The sequence below is a fragment of the Sminthopsis crassicaudata genome, chromosome 2 (assembly GCF_048593235.1).
Source record: "Sminthopsis crassicaudata isolate SCR6 chromosome 2, ASM4859323v1, whole genome shotgun sequence".
Lineage (NCBI taxonomy): Eukaryota > Metazoa > Chordata > Mammalia > Dasyuromorphia > Dasyuridae > Sminthopsis > Sminthopsis crassicaudata.
This window is the reverse complement of record NC_133618.1, coordinates 633,187,560-633,205,244: the sequence shown is the minus strand read 5'-3', so window position 1 is coordinate 633,205,244 and position 17,685 is coordinate 633,187,560. Positions and strand designations below refer to the sequence as shown.

The following is a 17,685-nucleotide window of genomic DNA, read 5'->3' as shown; positions in this document are numbered from 1 at the left end:
GAGAGAGAGAGAGAGAGAGAGAGAGAGAGAGAGAGGTGGGTAGAGGAGGAAGGGAGGAGGGAAGGAAGGAGAGGGGGAGGGAGAGGCCAGAGAGCTGCGGAAAGGAGAGAGCGAGGTTAGAGTCCAGTTGAGGGAGGAAGAAGTGCGAGGAGACCCAGGCTCACTTCTGCTGAGAGCCCGACTCGAGGCGCCCCCTCCCAGCTTTTCTCCTCTCTGTCGGAGTTCCGGGCCCAGAGTGCCAGCAGTGGGCAGGGCGCGTCCCTGCGGCCGGGGATGGTGGCGCAAGGGGAGCCGAAGGGAGCCCACCTCCCCTAGCTCAGGCGGGTCCGGGAGAACGGCTGTGGGCGGCCCTGGACATGTGAGAGGAGTGGCCCCGGCCCAGGGCTCCCAGAGCAGGCGGGCGGGCGGGCGGGCCGACGGCGGCACTAAAGGAAGGGCGCCGGGGGCCGAGTCCTGGGGCTGCGCGCCCGGCCGCTGCCAGGGCGGCTCCGCTCCGTGCGCCCCCGCCTGCGCCCCGGCGGCGTGACGCTGCCCCCACCGGCCAGCTCGCCCCGGTAGCTGGCTTTGTGTCCTCGGGCTCGGGCCGGGCTTCTCCGGCCGCGGGAGGAAGTTGGACGCGGCTGGCCCCGCACCGCGGGCTCTGTCCCCGTCCAGGCAGGGCGCCTTTTGTTTGGGGAGAGTGAGCGTGTGTGCGCCCGTGTGCGCGCCTTTGCTATTCTGTTAGCATCGCAACGTGGAGACCGACAAGGAATACATACAGACGGAGAGGAGACACATTCGCGCACACACACACACACACACACACACACACACACACACACACACACACACACACACACACCCGCACACGCACGCACACACATCCACACACAGGCGCGCGCCACACACAGGCGCGCACACACCCTCCCTCCGTCCCTCCCTCTCCCGCCGGCTCGCCTGCCTCTGCCTCTGCTTCTCGCTCGCAGCCGGCAGCTGCACCTGCTCGTCGCCAGCCCTCGCCCTCAGGACTCGCTCGAGCCGGGCCGGGGATGTGGTCCCGGAGTGGCGGCGCGGGGACGCCGGAGCCCAGCGGGTGAGTCTGCGGGAGCTCGGAGCCGGTCCCGGGGGGGGTGGCGAGGCCGGGGCCATGAGGGAGGGAGGGGAAGCGGGGGCCGCTGCGGCGGCGGCGGCGGCGGCGGCGGAGGGAGCTGGGCTTCGTCGGGGACGCTGGGAGCCGGCGGCTGGGGCGCCCCGGCCGGGCGATGGAGGGCTGGGAGGACCGAGGGCTGGAGGGCGGGGAAGGTCTCGGTCTTTGAGCGCTGTATATTGGGCTGGGAGCCAAGGGTGTTGCTGTGGGGCGGCTGTGTGATGCGTGTGTGTGTGTGTTCGTGCACGCGCGCGCACCCGCGTGTGTGCCAGGAGGGGGGCACTGGCGACCGCGGCTGCAGTTCGCGCTAACAGCGCCAAAAGGAGCCGGGGGCCGCGCTCGGCCCCTCGGGGAGCCCCGGCTGGACGCTCGTGGCCTCCCAAGTACGGCTTGCTCTCAGCCGGGTGCTCTTGGGCTCGCACCCCGGGGAGTTGGATCAACTTTGTCCACCTTCCCCTTCCAGTGGCACCCCGCTCTCAAGCCGTTCCTCCTCCTTGCGGTGGGGTCCAGTTGCAGAGAGGACGGACTGGCCGAGGGCCCAGGGGCGCGATCCTGCGGCCGGCAGGAATGGGCCCGTCCGAGATTCGGGGGGCGGGGAAGCAGTCGGGTGGGAGGCTCTGCGGCCTGGCTGGCCCCCATCCCCGGCACAGCCCTGCAAAATTGTTATTCTTTAGAAGAACTCCGGGCTTAAAGGTTCTGCAAAGACGTCTCTTCTGGCAGGAGCCGGTGAGGAAAACATAGGAGGAATGGAACATCAAAGGCAGGGAAAGTGGCTCTCTGGGAGGGGAAGGGAGAGATTTGGAAATGAGAGTGACCAATGACAAGACAGGGGGAAGGAAGGAGGGAGGGGAAGGGGAGAGAGAGAGAGAGAGAGAGAGAGAGAGAGAGAGAGAGAGAGAGAGAGAGAGAGAGAGAGAGAGAGAGAGAGAGAGAGAGAGAGAGAGAGAGAGACAGAGACAGAGACAGAGACAGACAGACAAGACAGAGACAGACAGACAGACAGACAGAGACAAAGAGAGAGACAGAGAGAGACAGAGAGACAGAGACAGAGAGAGACAGACATAGAGAGAGAGAAAGAGAGAGAGAGAGAGAGAGACAGAGAGAGACAGAGACAGAGAGACAGAGAGAGACAGAGAGACAGAAAGAGAGAGACAGAGACAGAGAGAGAGACAGAGACAGAGACAGAGAGAAAGAGAGAGAGAGAGAGAGAGAGAGAGAGAGAGAGAGAGAGAGAGAGAGAGAGAGAGAGAGAGAGAGAGAGAGAGAGAGAGAGAAGTGAGGTTTGGGGAAAGGAAAGGACTTACCCAACAATACTCAGCTCTTAAGTTTCAGAGGTAGAATTCAAACCCAAGACTTTCCCTTCAGCTGCTGCTTCTTCACATCCTGGTTGGTTGAGCACCAGGGGCTGTCCCCATCCTTTCCTGTGTCTGGCTCTGTTGCTTTGAGGTTTGGAGTCTCCTGGGTTCCCCAGGTTGAGACAATCTCAGTGCTTAAGGAGCCCAGAGCCTTGCACCCTTGGAGCTCTCCCCAGCTCCCTCCTGGTGTGGATCTGGTCTTGCAGGAGCCTCACTGAGGGGGGAGCTCACAGCCTGGATCCGCTGGTCGCCTGATCAGGAGGCCGGTCTGCACAGGCCTTTGTGCTGTGGGATTTCAAATGGTTGAGTTGTTCATAGAATGTGTACATTAGAGGTCATCTGGTCCATTAGGATGGGAGCTCCCTGACCGCAGGGAGCTGGGCCTTTGCCTTTCTTTGTATCTCCAGCCTTTAGCCGTGTCTGACACTTAATAAATCCTTCATAAATGCTTATAAGCTGGCTTTTGACTAGTTCAGCTCCCTCATTTGGCAAATGGGAGATCAAGATTCAGAATGGGAAGGGGCCTGGCCTGAGCTCATGCAGCTACTAAGTGTAAAGGCAGGTTTTGAACCCAGATCTGTTCTGTGGAAGAGGGGAAGATAAAGAAAGGTGGAATTATCATAGATTTCCTCTTCTTTGGGAATGAGTATGTGTGTGTGTGTGTGTAAGGGTCTTCAGTAAGACTATACAACAGCATTTTATGGAAAGAGTGACTAGCATCCTAAATGAACTATCAGATTCTCTGAGTCAATCAACTAAGGTCTCAGGAGAGACCAGGCCAACTCATTCTACTAGTGGCTTCAAGCCAGTATGGGCTGGAGGGCACGGGGGTAATCCTGGTTCCAGTACTAGATGCCCTGAACAAGAAAAACCCAGAAAAAGAGACCTCTCTCCCTTCCCCTTCATTCAATCAGGCAGTATTTCCTGAACCATAATCTCTACCCTCTGTCTAACCCCCTTGCAAGGTGCTTTGGAGAAGAGAGGGCTGTTCTCAGAGAGCCTCCAGTCTGGATAGATAAACATTTACACACACAACCATAGGGCACCCCAAACTCAAAGAGCAGTGCTAGTGGTCAAGGGAGGAGTGCATGAAATAAGGGCTACAGGCTAGTTGGCATTCAAGGCCTTCCATAACAGTGCTGCCTTCCTTCATTGGCCCAATCTCATCTGACACCTGTCCAGCTCTCCACAATCTGGTCAAATGTGCCGTGTGTTCCTGCTTCCATTCTTGTTCATTCTCTTACTAGTGTCCGTTCCTCAGTTCCTGCCCCCTCCCTGTTAAGTTTCATTCATCTAACAAGCATTTTTTAGGTGCTTGCCATGGACTGGACACTGTGGATACAGAAACAAACAGGAAACATCCCCTGCTATCAAGGACCTTGCATTCTAGTGGGGGAAATTCACAAATTTACATATACAAATACATCTCTATTCATACACACTCAAAGTAATTTAGGAGACACTAGTAACTGGCTATGGGGATCATTCTTGCAGGGTATAGAATGTGGGCCCAGAGTCAGGAAGACCTGAGCTCAAATCCAGCCTCAGACACTTACTAGCTATGGCCCTGGCCAAGTCATTTTACCCTGTTTGACTCAGTTTCCACATTTGTAAAGTAAAAATAATCATAGATCTACTTCTCAGGGTTGCCAGGAAGACAAAATGAAATAATTTTATAAATTGCTTTGCGGACTGCAAAGCACTATATAAAAGCTAGTTATTGTTGTTGTTATTTCTCTTGTGCAGAGGGTGGCACAGCAAGTAAATCAGTTTGGCTGGAGCCCAGAGTATGGGAAGGGAAGGAATGTGGAGAGATGGCCAGCCTAGGGACGGATGCTGGAGCCACATGAAGAACTTTTCCAAATGGCAAGAGAAAGTTTGTATTTTTATCCTAGAGGCGGGAGGTTAACCCTAGAGCTTTCTGAATAAGAAGATTGATGCAGTCAGATTTGTATTTCAGTAATATCTATTTGGCAGTTGCATGGAGGATGGATTGGAGAAGCAAGAGGCTTGAGGCAAAGAGACCAACTGGGAGCTATTATAAGAGTCCAGAAGAGAGGTTCTGGGGGCCTGAACAAGGCTGGTGGCTATGGGAGTATAGAGAATTAAAATAGTGGACTACAAACGGCTTTGGATTGTGCTTTGATCTATCTATCTATCATCTATCTATCTATCTATCTATCTATCTATCTATCTATCTATCTATCTATCTATCTATCTATCTTTCTATCTATCCATCCATATATATATATATGTATGTATGTGTGTATATATATATACACACATATGTGTGTTTATGTATGTGGGTTTTTCCCTGGTGGGTCTGTTGGGTTAGGGTATGATTAGGACTGCCTTGAGAAGTCAATGCTTTGTTTAGAAGGAACAGTGTGTGTGTGTGTTTGTGTGTGTGTGTGTGTGTGTGTGTGTGTTTGTGGGGTTTGTGTATGTGTTTGTGGTGTGTGTGTGTGTGTTGACAACTGTGTCTAAAAAAGATTGTATAGGACAGAAGTGTCAAATCTAGCCAACCCCTGAGTATAGCTAAAACCAATGTAATTGGGAATATTTAACCAAATAAAAATGCAACAGAGCATTGTTGTTCAATCATTTTTACTCATATCTGACTATTCATGACCCCATTTGGAGTTTTCTTGGCAAAGATACTGGTTTGTCATTTCTTCCTCCAGCTCATTTTAGAGATGAGGAAACTGAGGCAAACAGACTTGCACAGGATCACATAGCTAGTAAGGATCTAAGGCTAGATTTGAACTCAGGAAGTTGCATGTTCCTGAATCCAAGTCCAGTGCTCTATCCACTGGCACCACCTAGCAGCATAATAAAACATCAATAACACTAATGCGTGCTTTTTAAAATCAACATGCACCAGCAAGGATCCTTATGTGTGGTTTAATGGCCCCCATTTCTATGTGAGTTTTATGTCACTGTTGTAGGTGACAAGCTACAGAACTGCTTTTAGAAAGCTGGTTACAACTCACCTTTCCATCTTCCAATTGACTGATCACACAACCTTCCCGGTCAAGCCATTGTCAGTTCTTCTTCTGGAGACTCACAACTAAAAGGTCACTTCCTCCAGAAAGCCGAATGGGGCCAGCCCAGATAGTAACAACCATCTTCTCTGATCTCCCATAATGCTATTTCTCTCTCTCTTTTTTTTACTTCTTTAATCTACCTGCCATGTTGTAGTTATCCACATGTAAGATAGTAAGCTATGTATTTGTAGTACCTGCATTTGTATCTCATTCTTTGAAGGCAAGAGCGCAGCAGCGTCCACTGAGCCCCTCTAAGCTTCTCCTCCAGGACTTAGCACAGTGCTTTGCACTCGGTAGGTATTTAATAAATATTTGACAAGTTGAGTAGAGAGAAAGAGATCACTGTAGGGAAGGACGGAGAGGAGGGCTTCAGGAAAGAGATTAGGACTTGAGCTGGGTCTTGAAGGATGGCAAGGATTCAAATAGGCATTGGACACTTAGATCAACCCAGCTTGGGTTTGAGGAGATGGAAGGGAGATCAGGATTTAATCAATCAATCAATAAAAAGCATTTGCCATGTTCTAGTCACTCTCTTAGGCACTCTGGATACAGTGATAGAGTTGAAATAATTCTTCCACTTATCCACCTTATAACGGAGCTGGTGGAGGCAAATGGTATAAATAAAGATATACGCAGAGTAATTCAAGATCATTTTGGTGGGGAAAGCCAAGAAGCTGTTACCATCAGGAAAGATTTCCTGTATTGTTGGGCTTGGTCTTCAAGGAAAGTTCTTCCTAGGAAGTGGAGATGAGGATGGAGGACATTCTAAGTAAATACACAGAAGTGGGAGGTGGAGATTGTATGTGAGACACAGCAAATCTAGGTGGGTCAGACTACAGGGTTTTGAGAGTAACATGTGACAAGGTAGATGGTTAGGTTGGAGTCTGACCATGGCTTTAAATGGCAAATAGAGCTATTTATATTTAACCCTGGAAGTAAGAGTGAGCCACAGGAATTTGAGAAGAGAAGGGAACCCTATTTGAGAGTAACTCCTTTGACAGCAGCCAAAAAATAGGAGGCCTTTATAGTACTTGGGAGAAGAGGTGCTAAGGAATTGAACCAGGATGATTGTTGGGTGGGTGGAGAGAAGGTGAGGGAGACTGTGGAGGTAGAAATAACCAGCTTTGAAGATCAAGAAATAGAGCCAGGATGTACACTCAGGTGTGTCATTTTTGAATCCAATATTCTTTCCCATAAACCTACACCTAATGTCAGTGCAGTAAACTTGGCTCTCAACTTGTACTGCCTGATAAAGAGAGTTTTCTTTTCTTTTAAATAACAACTAAAAAGTTATGGCCTAGGGTGAGGTCATTAACAATTGGGAGAATCAGAAAATCTTCATGTGGAAGGCAGCACTTCACTTGAATCTTGAAGTGGGGAGTGAAGAGGCAGTTCATTTCAAGAGTAGGGGCTAAACTGGGTAGACATAGTGGGATGGATGGGAGATGACATAAAGAGTAGGTAGCAAAGTCATCCAATATATACCAGAGAATATGTGAAGAGAAGTAACATATATTAATCTAGAACCATATTTGAAGGACTTTAAGAATCAGACAAAGGAATGTGTATTTTAGTCTGGAAGTAATAGGGAGCCATTGATGCTTCTAGAGCAGGGAAGTAACATGGCCACACTTGTGTTGTGGAAGCCTCAATTTGGTAGCTGTGTGAAGGATAGGTTGGAAAGGAAGAGACTTAAAATGTGAAGACCAATCAGGAAGTATTGCAACCAACAGGTGATGAATGAGGGATGAATTAGGGTGGTAGATGGCATCGGTGCAGATCTACCGGTGTTTTTGTTCAGGACTTGGAGTATAATCAGAGATTTTTCTGTGCTGTTACCTGGTGAGCTACATTTGGTTCATCTTCTCCTGGGGATGGCTTGGACACCAGCGATTGTGTTTTCCTGCTTTGCCTGGACCTGTCTCTATCCCCACTTTTCTCTATTTTGTAGTATCTGAAATGACTAGCAGAGGGCATGGGACAGAATTGGGGCTTGGAAAATGTTAGTTGAGTTTAATTATTAATGCATCTTATCCTATTTCTTTATATCTCTGCTCCTGTCATCATTTTTCGCCGTCTCTCTGTCTCTGTCTCATTTAGTCTCTGCTTTCATTTTTTGAAGTCTCTCAGTATCTCCCTCTGTCTCTGTCATAATTTTTTCCTGTCTTTCTTGGTCTGTCTCCATTTTCTTTTTTCTCCATCTCTGTCATTTTTCTCTGTCTCCATTTCTTTCTTTGTGTCTTGCTCCATCTCTATCTCTGCTCCTGTCATCATTTTTCTCTTCTTTGTCATGGTTTCTATTATATTTTCTCTTGCATTCTTGACCTGTCTCTGTCTGTCTTTCCTTGTCTGTTCTCACTACTAATTCCCTATTCATGCCTGTGCTAGGAAATCCCCTCAGGTAGCAATCCCTGTGCCCTTGACTTCTGCTGACTAAGCACTGAACTGATACCAGTTCAAGTGATGGAGCCAGGAGTTCTGAGACCCTGCTCTGGGAGGTTGGAGGACATCTCACCCAGGGCCAAGGTGTTTTGGTGAAAGGGAAAGCTGGAAGCCACTAGTATTCTGTCCTCAAGTTCTGGAAAAAACCCTAAAATCTGTATTCCTCAATCACTTTATTGGCGTCCTATTCAGGCCTACCTTCCTATATCCCTAAGGAATTCCAACAGGCTTAACAGGCAATAGCCAAATTAGGACTCCCTCCAATCTGAGCTCAAAAGCAGCCTGGAGCCCTGTAAGGGAGATGATCACCTACTGTTGTACCCCCCCCACTTCTGTCCCTAAATCTCACAGAAATTTTATCCAGATGTGCCCAATTCTTTACTCTTGTCTCCTGGGAAAGATGGAGCCAGAAATTCAAAAGATGTATTTTCTCTCTGTTTCTTCACTATTTTCTCGGATTTAGAATGATGGGGGATGTAGAGGAATAGCAAAGGGGCCATGATTCTACCTCCTGGAGAGGGTACTGAGTTCAACCTCTGGATGGAAAAAGGGTTTGGGACCTGGAGAATCTCTTGAGGGTCATCTTTTTGAGGGGAAGAGGAGTCAGCTGCTAGTATGACAGTATACAATGTTGGAGGGAAGGAAGGAGACAGAGAGAGGGGGGAGGGTGTGTGCATGAGAGAGAGACAGATAGACAGACAGTGAGACAGAGAGAATTGAAAAAAGATAGAGATAGACTCAGATACACACACAGAAAGAGACCGAGACAGACAGAAACAGAGAGGCAGAAAGACAGAGAGAATGAGAGAGAGGATGACAGAGACAGAGACAAAGAGAAGTAGAAGGAGACAGAGAGAAATGGAGAGATTAAGACAGAAAGAGACAGAGAGAAAGAATGGGAGAGAAGAGAGAGCGGGGAGGGTATGTGTGTATGAGACAGACAGAGAGAATGAATAAAGGGAGATAGAGACAGATACACACACAGAAAGAGACTGAGATAGAAACAGAGAGGATGAGAGAGAGGAAGACAGAGACAGAGAAAAAGAGAGATAGAAAGAGACAGAGAGAGGCAGAGAGACTGAGGCAGAGAGACAAAGAGAGACAGAAAGAGGAAGAGAGAGAGAGAGATAGACACACACACACACACACACAGAGAGAGAGAGAGAGAGAGAGAGAGAGAGAGAGAGAGAGGTTATCATCAGTTATTTAAATCAGACTATGAATGAGTTTGTCACAGCTTTTCTTGGCAGTAGCATTTGGGTTTTCTGTTTGGGGGTTGTTTTGTTTGATAGGGGGAGTTATTGTTCCCTCATGAAGAGGAAAAAAACCCAACTTATACATAAAGAAGATGCTTCAGGCCCCGGGGACAAAATGAATCACTTATATCCCATTTTGATGCATGGCGAATCTGACATATTCCTTTGAGAGACAGCATGGTGTATGGAAAAGCGCTGGACTTGAATCCCTGAGCCTGGGGGTGGGGACTCTTGGATCCCTGTATTGACACTTAGAGATAATTTCATCCAGTTTCCTAACTTTAAAGAGAAGAAAGATGAAGGCCAGAAATGTGAAACAAATTGCCTTAAGTCACACGGAGTTATGGGAATGTGAGAATAAGAGAGAATGCGAAAGACTTATTTAGTCCAATTCAATTGAAAAAACATTTGTGAAGCACCTGCTATGTTCCGGGCCCTGTGCTACTGCTGGGGCTACACCTACGAAAATGAAACGGTCCCTGCCTTCAAGGAGCTTACAATCTAATGAGTCCAGATGCACAGAAGATGCTCCTGAGGGACGGGTCTCTCTTTCCTTTTTTTCCAAGTTCCTCTCCCGAGGATGGGAGAAGGTGCTTTGTGTTGGGTGCTGCTGGGGGGCACGGTTATTTTGGGGGGTGGGCACAAAATTTCACCCTGGCTAGGGACCAGAGGAGGTAGATCAGGAAAGACCTTCCTTCCCTTACACTCAGCTGCTGGCTGCTTATCTAGGTTCCCATAGAGACCTTTCTCTGCCCCTGAATATGAGGTCTTGGACTAAGGTCGCCCCAGTCCATTAGATTAAAGCTGTTTTCTCAAACCTCCAATGGGAGCATAGAGAAAGTCAATTAAAATTTCAGCAAATTGATCAATAGCCTGAGAAATGGACTAGAAATCTAGAGTGTTGGGTTCTGGTCCTGATGCTGCTGCTTAATGAACATGACTTTCCTTCTCTTTGTTTATTCGATGTTGTATTCCCCCCACCTCCTAATTCTGTCCCTAAAGCTCACAGAAATTTTATCCAGATGTGCCCAATTCTTTACTCTTGTCTCCTGGGAAAGATGGAGCCAGAAATTCAAAAGATGTATTTTCTCTCTGTTTCTTCACTATTTCAAAATGGGTCTCAAAATGCACACTCCAAACTTCTTGTCACGGGGGGCATCTTAGGGTGTAATGAGGGCAATGGATATACAAATGTTCTCCTCTGTCTTTATTTATTTATTTTTTCATCCCCAGTGCTCAGCACGGTGCCTGATGCATAGTAGATACTTAATATATGATTGTGGATGGATTGATTGAAAGTGGTTAGAATGTATAAAGCACCATACAAGTTATAATTGTAAATAAAATATAAAACTATAATTGATGTTAGCATTTCCAGCTGCCAGGAAGCTTTGAACCAAATCCAGTACCTCGGTGTAGTATCTAGCTCATCTCTGGTGCCTAGTGACATCTATTTCTCTGTTCTATTTTGCTATTTTTTCACGTTTAGAAAAATTAATTGCCTTCTTTTATACGATGTTTAACTTTGGGCCTCTACCTTTTCGAAATTCTTCTAGGAAGTAGGCAAGGTGTAAATCCTAAGTTACTATTAATAAGAGCAACAGCAATAATAATAATGATGATAAGCATTATCATCGGCATCCTGAGGGAACCTTACAACAGAGAATACAGCATTATCTTTGCTTTAATGGGGATGCCCAAGATCTGATGAAAATCCCTTTTCCACAGCTAGGCTAAAATAAGCCTATGTAGAGAAAGGGAGGGGCGCACAAAGATTCTAGTCAATTAAATAACATTATTAAGCACCTCCTACATGCAAGTGCTATGCTAGATATGGGGGATACAAAGATAAAAAAGAAACAACCTCAGCCTGGGTTCAAGTATCTTACACTCTACTAAGGAGATACAACATGTGGACAAGTAAAGTATGAACGTGCACTAAGACTTTCGGGGCATCATGTATATATGTGTGTGTGTGTGTGTGTGTGTGTGTGTGTGTGTGTGTGTGTGTGTGTATGTGTGTGTGTGTGTGTGTGTGTATCATATATATCTATATAAAGAGTTATATCAAATTATTTCTAGTGGAGGGGAAGTGCTAACAGCTTAGAGATTCATACATAGAAAGCGTCCTGTAAGAAGCCATGTGCTATTTCTTTTGAAGGAAATGAGGGGTTCTGAGGAGTGGAAGAAGGAAGAGGGCAGTTCTGAAGGAAGTGAGGGAAAAGCAGTGGAAGTGAAGGAAGAGAGCAGTTCTGACAACGAAGATCATGTGTATCTATACATGCATATATAAATATAAAAATAACATATCTATACACACATATGTATATATACATATATGTGAATATAGATTATATGTATATAGCCTGTATATATTTTATATAAAGCATAGTACTGGGGATGGGAATGCCATGAATGAGGAACAGCCTGCAGGATGATTTAACTACAAGAGAACATCTCTAAAACTAATTAATGGGAATCAAAAGTGGTGATGTTTAGAATTTCTAAAGGGGAAAGTCCTCAAAAAGCCAGCAGACTCTGGCATCTAGCACGGGCTCATTGAATAGGAAGCCAGTGATGCCCCCAAGCCCTTGAACACTGTCCTCATGGTCCCCTCCCCCTCCTGTCACATTCATGAAGATAGTGCTTTAGACCAGGGGCTTAGAGCTGGGAGCCTCTTCAGGTACTACCTAGTCCTGTCCTTTTATTTTAGAAAGGAGGAGGTTGAGAGACAGAGCCACAAATACAGAATATTTAGAGTTGGGTATTGAATGTCAGAATACAGAGTGTTGGAGCCAGGAGACACTTTAGAAGGCAGAATATTACAACATAATGCTAGAGCTGCAAGAGATCTTAAAACAGAGAATATAGAATGTCAGAGCTGCAGAGGACCTTAAAAGATAGAACTTAAAATATTGGAAACGAAAGGGATCTTAGAACATGAAACATAGAATGTTTAAGCTGCAGGAGATCTTAAAGATAAAGAATATTCAGATGCAGAAATAGAATGTAATAGATTCAAGGAACCTTATAGATAATAGAATTTTAGAACACAGAATACAGTATCAGAACTGCAAAGGACTATATATATATGTGTGTGTGTATGTATATGTATATATAGAATAGAATATAGAACATAGAATATAGGACACAAAACATAGACTTTCAGAGCTATGAGGGATCTTAGGGATGGTCAAGTGCAGCTCCCTCATTTTAGGGAGGAGGAAATTGTAGCTGGGTGGGAGTCAAGAGAGGGCCTTGTTCTAGGTTTTATATGTAGCCAGGAACTGAATTAGTACTTAAAGCCATGGATCCTTGCTTCTGTTCCATAGTCTCCTGTCTGAAAGAGAAGTGACATCTAGAAAGGTGGACAGGTATTCTGTGGGCTGAGCAGAGGACATCTTTGGGAAGTCATGGGTATCCTCTCCACTGTCACAGAACATATGGGGACCATATGGCTGCAATGAGGGAAGGAGGGTGCAGAAGGGGGCCAGGGCTGGTGCCTAATTTCCCAGCCCGATGTAGAAGAGGAAGCATCTGGTGCTCAAGTCCCCTATTTGCCTTTTGGAGATGATTTCTAGTTTGGCCAACTCTCCGGTCCAGGGAAGCATCCATTTTCCACCTGATGCCCTTCCCTGCCCCCAGCAGCACAAGGAAGCCCTGGTGACTGGGATCCAATCAGACAAGGTGGTCAAGGGAGTGACTGGAATCCAAGCTCCATATCCCAACAGGCTTTCCCAACTCCAGACCTGGACAGAAGGTGAGTGCCTTTGGAGCTGATCCAAATAGATCAAGATCAGCCCGATTTCAGCATTCTTTTCCTTCTGGCCCCATCTCTGCTGGCACTGCCACACACTAAGGTACCATTGACCACAGGAAAATCATAGCTGTGGTTTCTATACCCTTTAATGGTTTAAAAAACATATTTCTCAAAATAACACTGTGTGTGTGGGGGGGTAAACACAGGACTGTTAGCTCCATTTTACTGAGGCTTGGCTACGAAACTTGCCCAGGCTTTCACAGCTAATAAATATAAATATTGGAGCTGCTATTTGAACTGCTGACTCTGAGACCAGATCCCCTTTCTAAAACACCATGCCATGTCTTAGATCTCTCTCTGGGAATGGTAGAGGATAATTACTCTCTCCATGGAAGAGATGGGAGTGAAGAGGGTATGGCTATAATTCCACCATTGGAAGAAGTTGTGAGCAGAAGTCAAGAGATGAGATCCAGGTCATAGCATTGGGTCTTTCATCTGGCTTTCCTTCATGCCTGGAAGACATTTCCACCTTGCTCCATATCTTGGGATCTCTCCTTTCCTTCTCCTCTCTCTCTCTCTCTCTCTCTCTCTCTCTCTCTCTCTCTCTCTCTCTCTCTCTCTCTCTTTGTCTCTTTCTCTCTCTCCCTCCCTCCTTCTCTCTTTCTCTCTCTCTTTCTCTCTTTCTCTCTCTCCCTCCCTCCTTCTCTCTCTCTCTTTCTTTCTTTCTTTCTTTCTTTCTTTCTTTCTTTCTTTCTTTCTTTCTTTCTTTCTTTCTTTCTTTCTTTCTTTCTTTCTTTCTTTCTTTCTTTCTTTCTTTCTTTCTTTCTTTCTTTCTTTCTTTCTTTCTTTCTTTCTTTCTTTCTTCTTTCCTTCCTTCCTTCCTTCCTTCCTTCCTTCCTTCCTTCCTTTCTTCCTTCCTTCCTTCCTTCCTTCCCACTTAATAGCCTTTATTTTTTCCAATTGCATGTAAAGATAGTTTTCATCATTTACCTTAATTAGATTTTGATTTCCAGTTTTTCTCCCTCCCTCTCTGTTCTCCCCCCAAGACAGCAAGCAATCTGGTTACCCATATATAATTATATTAAACATATTTCCTTAGTCATTGTTGTGAAAAAAAAGAATCAGAATAAAAGGGGAAAACCATGAGAAAGAAGAAATAACAAAGAGTGAAAATTGTATGCTTCTCTCTGCATTCAGACTCCATAGTTCTTTCTCTAGATGTGGCTGGCATTTTCCATCATGAGTCTCTCAGAATCTCTTTTCTTTTAAAAATGCTCAGGTACCCCCCTCTACAATGATCAGGGTCCTGTTCCTCAATTTTAGTTTATATAGATTTAGTTTATATTTCTTTATATATTTATCTCCCTTAATCCCCTCCTTAGGAACAGGAATTTGCCTTTGTGACTTCAGTATAGTGTCTTATACACATTAGGAGCTTAATATATTTTTGTTAATCGATTGATAGCATCATAGGAAATAGAGCTGGCCATTTAACTTACCCTGCAGAGGAAGAAGTGAAGATATGAGGGAAAATGACTTGTTCAAGATCACCCAACAGGAAGAAGCAGACCTTGAATGTGAATACAAGTTTTCTGATTCCAATGTTCACATAATAATAGTTTTTATAGTGCTTTTTAAGGTTTGCAAATCACTTTACACAAGTTATCTCATTGGATCCTCACAATAACCCTGACGAATAGTTGCTATTGTCATCATTATTTATAAGATTAAATAATTTGCCCAACTTCCATACTGAGTAAGTGTCTGAGGCTGGACTTGAACTCAGATCTTTCCAGCTGTCTATAGATAGCACCTTTGGTCTCAAGTCAGCAAGCCCTGATTTCAAATCCATTCTCAGATATTAAATTTATGTCGCTGGGCAAATCACTTCACCCTGTTTGCCTCAATTTCCTCCTCTGTAAAATGAGCTAGAGAAGGAAATGCTGAAACCACTCCTGTATCTTTGCCAAGAAAACCCCAAACGGGGTCACAGAGAGCCACAACGACTGAACAACAGCTTCCTACCTCAAGTGCCGCATTTATTTGCTGCCTTCCCTAGCTGCCTGTATCTACTAGAGCATGCTGTTAGCGCCTGACAACAACAACAACAGCAGCAGCAACAACAACCCTCCCACATCACTTGGGGTTGTTTGAATCCAGAATCTCAGGTAATTTATAGCTCTTGATTTCTTGGCCTCCGTTCAGCATTCTCCGGTGAATTTTCTCTCCCAAGTTGGGACAGAGCTGATTTCATTTCTTTGCTTCTTCTAGGCTAAAGGTTCTTAACCAGGGAACTAAAAAAAATCAACAAATATTTCTATAACTATTGCAATGTAACTGGCTTTCTTTGTATTCTTGTGTATTATATTTTATGAATTTAAAAGTATTCTGAAACTACAGCCAGAAACTATTAGACTTCAAAGGGGTCCGTGATATAAAAAAGGTTAAGGATCCTTGGTTTAGACTTGGCAACCCAGAAAATGCTCAATATGATGGAGAGGAAGAGAGTATTTTTAGGAATTTTTTTAGTCTGAGGGAGGAAGACCCAATACCTGTCCAGAGGGAACTCCATGTCTGATTAGACTTGTTCCGTAGAAGCAGTGGGTGAAAATTGCCAAAAGCCAAAGAGAAAAACTTGCCAGCAGTTGGAGCTGTCCAGGGACGAACAGGGACCTCTGGAGGTCTCTATCTATCACCTTTGAGCAAAGCTGTATGGTCATCCACCCTTTGAGGGCCTAGTAGAGGGCATGCTTGAGCGGATAGGGATTGGTCTAGACGGTCTTTGAGATTTCTTTCAACTTGGTGATTCTGTGATAAGGAGACATAGTCCTTGCCTTACCTACTCTGCTTGGGGAGATATTAAGCCTATTTTTAAGGGAGGCGATCTCCCTTATCCAGACCACCAGGACTGTGCTGGAGGGAAAGAGGACATGGGATTAAAGGGAATCACAATATCATGACCCTAATGGGGAATAACTCTCAGCATAGGCATGAGATGCCTGTGGTGGATTTATTTCTTATTTTATTTTTTTTAGGAGAAAAAGATTTTGAAACAGCATGTAAATACAATGTCTTTGAAAAGCAGCACTGAGGAACATGGATCAGGGGAACCATTTGGCAGTAAGCTTGGCACTCATCCAGTGCATGGCTCTAGGGCAGCATGGCAGTGAAGCCTGGTGATCAGGACTCAGGAGTTGGGATTGCCTGAGCTTTCTTCTTTGATTGCCAGAACCTGAGGCCAGATCCCCAATACTTATATTCCTATTAACATACTAATTTGTTTTATACTTTATTGTGTAATCTTGCACCCATCTTCTCATTTAGTGCTCCTAGCAATCTATAAGATGGGTATGGTAGATGTCATTAAACCCATTTAATAGGCAAAAAACTAAGATCCAGAGAGATGAAATTGCTTCGCTAAGGTCACAGGCCAATTGTCAAGGGAACCAAGATGGCAGCAGAGGGCTCTGGACTCCTATTCTAATTGGTAATCTTTCCAGCATACCATGTGTCGTTCCCTTCAAATTGAGTCTCCACATGCAGGATGGGGAGAAAAGAACTTGCCATCTGAAATGCGCTTGGGGACCCTGGATCACCTCCTACAACATGGCATTCTTATTCTACTTGGCAGAAAAAAGCTGTCACTGTGAGAAATTCTCAGTTCCTGGCTAGGGGCATGTGGGAATGTCAAAGAGGAGGGAGAGGAGGCAGTGAGCATCCAGCTTCATGCATGAGCAAGAAAACTTTGGCAAATCTCCTGCAGCCGTGGTGGGGAAGGTGAGCAGGGAAGAAGGCAGGGAAAGAGGAGAAAAGGAGATGAAGGGAGGGAAAGCAAAGACGGAAGGGGAAGGAAAAAGGGGAATAGAGAAGGGAAGGAAGAGGAAGTAGATGAAAGGAGAAATTATGACATCTCAGGTCTTCATCAGCAGTGAGCCAAGCTTCCCACCAGCCCACTGAGAAGAGACAGAGAGGAGGTTGGCAATAGCCCTCATTTTTTTTGGTCTTCATATTTAGTCTGTCTGTCCAGGAGTCCTTACTTCGGTCTCTGTGTCCACTGTATAAACTTTTGGGGAAAGACAGAGTAGGGATGAGCTATGATCCTTGGTCTTGGGGAGTCACAGGCTGATCAAGGAGTGTGCATGAGGTATGGTCATCACTCTCAGGGGACCTGTAGTCTGTTGGGGAGACAAAATATGGCTTTGGGTCAGGTATAATAATTCCTATTCCTGGGCACTCTTGAGTTTTCCTCATAGCCTTGTGAGATATATGGCACAAACATTATTAGGCCCATTTTACAGATGAGGAAATCGTCTCTGCCATGTTGTGCGCCTGAGGTAGGGAAGATTACTTACTTAGTGAATTCCATCATTCTCTGACCTTTTTCCTGAAAGAATTTGATCCCCCAGAGAGATCACACTCTGGATGCAGAAAACAAGAATTGTGAAGTCTACACCCAAAGATGCTTTCAAGGAGTCACTTGTTTTCATCATTTACCTGCTGGGAGACACAGTCCCTTCTGGCGTTAGGAGTCTATGATTTCATGCTTCCCTGGTCTCCAGACTCCTGTGAAGTTCCCTCTCATGTCTTATTGCAGTAAGGTTGTGGATGGAAAAGAGAGAGAGAGGGAGAGAGACAGACAGACAGACAGATACAGACAAAGAGACAGACAGAAACAGGGACAGAGAAATAGAGACACACA

The 17,685-nt window shown here is 45.6% G+C and overlaps 1 long non-coding RNA gene across 1 annotated transcript in view; it reads left to right on the top strand.

The window, feature by feature from the left end:
• Positions 1 to 553: 553 nt before the first annotated feature.
• LOC141558787 (uncharacterized) overlaps positions 554 to 17,685 on the top strand; it is a 354,651-nt gene continuing 337,519 nt past the window's right edge. Inside the window, exon 1 of the long non-coding RNA XR_012487143.1 lies at positions 554 to 1,072. This is a non-coding gene — a long non-coding RNA (uncharacterized LOC141558787). The remainder of the gene's footprint in view (positions 1,073 to 17,685) is intronic.